A 5,000-nucleotide genomic window follows, 5' to 3' on the forward strand; every position below is an offset into this window, starting at 1 on the left:
GGGGGTCCTCCCCGGAGGTGTGCTGGCCGCCCTGGGGGCTCTGTTCCCCGGGGAGGCCGAGAGAGTAGTGTTGTTCCCCGGGGCTCCCAACTTTTGCAGTGTGAGAGTGTGTTTGACTTGTATTTTGTGGGTGTCAAATGCACCGTTTGGCGCCCGAACGTGTGATTTGGCTGGGGATGGTTTTGTTCTTCAAGTGAGGGCAAGGGGCAGCGGTGTGTGTGGTTATTTTCCCCGAAAAAAGTGTCCCCATTTCGGTGTGCGCGTTTGAAAATTTGTTTCGCTCGCAGCGTCGCGGAGATGCGCGTGCGCGTGGCAACCTTGACACCCCCGTGTTCCCCTGGACCAGACCTTTCCAACGCCGCCTGAGTTAAGGTGCTACGACGTCCCTAAGTGGAGATGCCTCTAAATGAACACCTTTTCCCAACTTTGCACGTTTCCAGCTTGAGAGGAAAAGGGGCTTAAAATTCACAGTTATTCGCCCGAACGTGGGATTTGGCTGGGGACGGTTTCTATATTCAAGTTGGGATGGGGGGCACCGAGGTGAGTGGTGTTTGTCCCCGAAAAAAGTGTCCCCATTTCGGTGTGCGCGTTTGAAAATTTGTTTCGCTCGCAGCGTCGCGGAGATGCGCGTGCGCGTGGCAACCTTGACACCCCCGTGTTCCCCTGGACCAGACCTTTCCAACGCCGCCTGAGTTAAGGTGCTACGACGTCCCTAAGTGGAGATGCCTCTAAATGAACACCTTTTCCCAACTTTGCACGTTTCCAGCTTGAGAGAAAAAGGGGCTTAAAATTCACAGTTATTCGCCCGAACGTGGGATTTCGCTGGGGACGGTTTCTAAGTTCAAGTTGGGACGGGGGGCACCGAGGTGAGTGGTGGTTGTCCCCGAAAAAGCCCTCCCCTTTTCCGTAGCCCCGTTTAAAGTTTTGTTTGGGCTCCTGTTCAGCGGGGAAGCGCGTGCGCGTGGCAACCTTGACACCCCCGTGTTCCCCTGGACCAGACCTTTCCAACGCCGCCTGAGTTAAGGTGCTACGACGTCCCTAAGTGGAGATGCCTCTAAATGAACACCTTTTCCCAACTTTGCACGTTTCCAGCTTGAGAGGAAAAGGGGCTTAAAATTCACAGTTATTCGCCCGAACGTGGGATTTGGCTGGGGACGGTTTCTATATTCAAGTTGGGATGGGGGGCACCGAGGTGAGTGGTGGTTGTCCCCGAAAAAGCCCTCCCCTTTTCCGTAGCCCCGTTTAAAGTTCTGTTTGGGCTCCTGTTCAGCGGGGAAGCGCGTGCGCGTGGCAAACTTGACACCCCCGTGTTCCCCTGGTCCAGACCTTTCTAACGCCGCCTGAGTCAAGGTGCTACGACGTCCCCAAGTGGGGATGCCTGTAGATGAGCACATTTTCCCAACTTTGAATGTAAGTTTCCAGTATCATTGAAAATGTGGCCTCAAACGAGCAGTTTTGCCCCCGAACGTGGGATTTGGCTGGGGACGGTTTCTATATTCAAGTTGGGATGGGGGGCACCGAGGTGAGTGGTGGTTGTCCCCGAAAAAGCCCTCCCCTTTTCCGTAGCCCCGTTTAAAGTTTTGTTTGGGCTCCTGTTCAGCGGGGATGCGCGTGCGCGTGGCAACCTTGACACGCCCGTGTTCCCCTGGACCAGACCTTTCTAACGCCGCCTGAGTTAAGGTGCTACGACGTCCCTAAGTGGAGATGCCTGTAAATGAACACCTTTTCCCAACTTTGCACGTTTCCAGCTTGAGAGGAAAAGGGGCTTAAAATTCACAGTTATTCGCCCGAACGTGGGATTTCGCTGGGGACGGTTTCTAAGTTCAAGTTGGGATGGGGGGCACCGAGGTGAGTGGTGGTTGTCCCCGAAAAAGCCCTCCCCTTTTCCGTAGCCCCGTTTAAAGTTTTGTTTGGGCTCCTGTTCAGCGGGGAAGCGCGTGCGCGTGGCAACCTTGACACGCCCGTGTTCCCCTGGACCAGACCTTTCTAACGCCGCCTGAGTTAAGGTGCTACGACGTCCCCAAGTGGGGATGCCTGTAAATGAACACCTTTTCCCAACTTTGAATGTAAGTTTCCAGTATCATTGAAAATGTGGCCTCAAACGTGCAGTTTTGCCCCCGAACGTGGGATTTGGCTGGGGACGGTTTCTAAATTCAAGTTGGGATGGGGGGCACCGAGGTGAGTGGTGGTTGTCCCCGAAAAAGCCCTCCCCTTTTCCGTAGCCCCGTTTAAAGTTTTGTTTGGGCTCCTGTTCAACGGGGATGCGCGTGCGCGTGGCAAACATGACACGCCCGTGTTCCCCTGGACCAGACCTTTCTAACGCCACCTGAGTTAAGGTGCTACGACGTCCCCAAGTGGGGATGCCTCTAAATGAAGCCAATTTCTCCTATTTGAATGCACTCTCCCAGCCCAGAGAGGCATGTGCCTTAAAATTCACAGTTATTCACCCGAACGTGGGATTTTGTTGAGGACGGTTTCTAAATTCAAGTTGGAACAGGGGGCACCGACGTGAGTGGTGTTTGTCCCCGAAAAAGCTCTCCCCTTTTCCGTAGCCCCGTTTAAAGTTTTGTTTGGGCTCCTGTTTAGCGGGGATGCGCGTGCGCGTGGCAACCTTGACACGCCCGTGTTCCCCTGGACCAGACCTTTCTAACGCCGCCTGAGTTAAGGTGCTACGACGTCCCTAAGTGGAGATGCCTGTAAATGAACACCTTTTCCCAACTTTGAATGTAAGTTTCCAGTATCATTGAAAATGTGGCCTCAAACGAGCAGTTTTGCCCCCGAACGTGGGATTTGGCTGGGGACGGTTTCTAAATTCAAGTTGGGATGGGGGGAACCGAGGTGAGTGGTGGTTGTCCCCGAAAAAGCCCTCCCCTTTTCCGTAGCCCCGTTTAAAGTTTTGTTTGGGCTCCTGTTCAGCGGGGATGCGCGTGCGCGTGGCAAACATGACACGCCCGTGTTCCCCTGGACCAGACCTTTCTAACGCCACCTGAGTTAAGGTGCTACGACGTCCCCAAGTGGGGATGCCTCTAAATGAAGCCAATTTCTCCTATTTGAATGCACTCTCCCAGCCCAGAGAGGCATGTGCCTTAAAATTCACAGTTATTCACCCGAACGTGGGATTTTGTTGAGGACGGTTTCTAAATTCAAGTTGGAACAGGGGGCACCGACGTGAGTGGTGTTTGTCCCCGAAAAAGCTCTCCCCTTTTCCGTAGCCCCGTTTAAAGTTTTGTTTGGGCTCCTGTTTAGCGGGGATGCGCGTGCGCGTGGCAACCTTGACACGCCCGTGTTCCCCTGGACCAGACCTTTCCAACGCCACCCGAGTCAAGGTGCTACGACGTCCCTAAGTGGGGATGCCTGTAGATGAGCACATTTTCCCAGCTTTGAATGTAAGTTTCCAGCATCATTGAAAATGTGGCCTCAAACGTGCAGTTTTGCGCCCGAACGTGGGATTTTGTTGAGGACGGTTTCTAAATTCAAGTTAGCATAAGGGGCACACGTGTGAGTTGTTATTTTCCCAGGATTGATGGTTTCCAATTCGGTAGCTCCGTTTAAAGTTTTGTTTTGGCCCCTGTTTAGCGGGGATGCGCGTGCGCGTGGCAAACTTGACACGCCCGTGTTCCCCTGGACCAGACCTTTCCAACGCCACCCGAGTCAAGGTGCTACGACGTCCCTAAGTGGGGATGCCTGTAGATGAGCACATTTTCCCAGCTTTGAATGTAAGTTTCCAGCATCATTGAAAATGTGGCCTCAAACGTGCAGTTTTGCGCCCGAACGTGGGATTTTGTTGAGGACGGTTTCTAAATTCAAGTTAGCATAAGGGGCACACGTGTGAGTTGTTATTTTCCCAGGATTGATGGTTTCCAATTCGGTAGCTCCGTTTAAAGTTTTGTTTTGGCCCCTGTTTAGCGGGGATGCGCGTGCGCGTGGCAAACTTGACACGCCCGTGTTCCCCTGGACCAGACCTTTCCAACGCCACCCGAGTTAAGGTGCTACGACGTCCCTAAGTGGAGATGCCTCTAAATGAAGCCAATTTCTCCTATTTGAATGCACTCTCCCAGCCCAGAGAGGCATGTGCCTTAAAATTCACAGTTATTCACCCGAACGTGGGATTTTGTTGAGGACGGTTTCTAAATTCAAGTTAGAATAAGGGGCACACGTGTGAGTTGTTATTTTCCCAGGATTGATGATTTCCAATTCGGTAGCTCCGTTTAAAGTTTTGTTTCGCTTCCCGTTTTCGTTGCGTAGCTCTGATTTGGCTGGGGATAGTTTTATACACTGCTTTAGAGTAAGACACATACGTGCGAGTTGTTTTCACATTGGAATTGACGATAGCCATTTCGGTGTTGACGTTTAACGTTTTCTTTCGCTTCCCGTTTCCGTTTTATCCAACCGATTTCGCTGGGGACAGTTTTGTTATTTAAGTTGGAGTGAGACGCAGCGACGTGCGTTGAAATTTCCGCCCTATCTGCGACGGTTCACGGTTGTAGCTCCGATTGAAGTTTTCTTTTGCTTCCCGTTTCGCGCACGCGCACGTGCGCGTTATTAGTCCCGGTTTTCCGTGTGCCCCCGGTTAATACCTTTCGAATGAGCCTATTTTGATCAAAATCCGTTGGGCGGAACCGAAAATGAGCTCGAAAAACGGTTTTCCCAGCTTCGCAGTGCATTTCCCAGCTTCTGACTTACAAGCGTAACATTGTCGCGGCCCCCAGTCCACCAGACAGCTACCATAGAGTATATAAGTCATCCTGGGAAAATGAATGGAAGTCAATGGCAGTATGACTTTACAGTGGTTTTGCCCATACTACACATATGGTGTATACACGGACCATGCACCAATATGTGTCTCCCGCACACGGGTGAAAATGTATCCGCCTGAGAGGCACTCGGGCGGGCACCGATGGGGCATGAGACCCCCCCCACCCCTGGTGGTCAAAAAAAAGTTAAAGTTTTTTTTTCCTTTCCTCCAGGCGCCTACTTGGCTCTGGGGCGCCCCAGAATCA

Source organism: Osmerus mordax (assembly GCF_038355195.1).
Source record: "Osmerus mordax isolate fOsmMor3 chromosome 7 unlocalized genomic scaffold, fOsmMor3.pri SUPER_7_unloc_2_5, whole genome shotgun sequence".
NCBI classification, from domain to species: Eukaryota; Metazoa; Chordata; class Actinopteri; order Osmeriformes; family Osmeridae; genus Osmerus; species Osmerus mordax.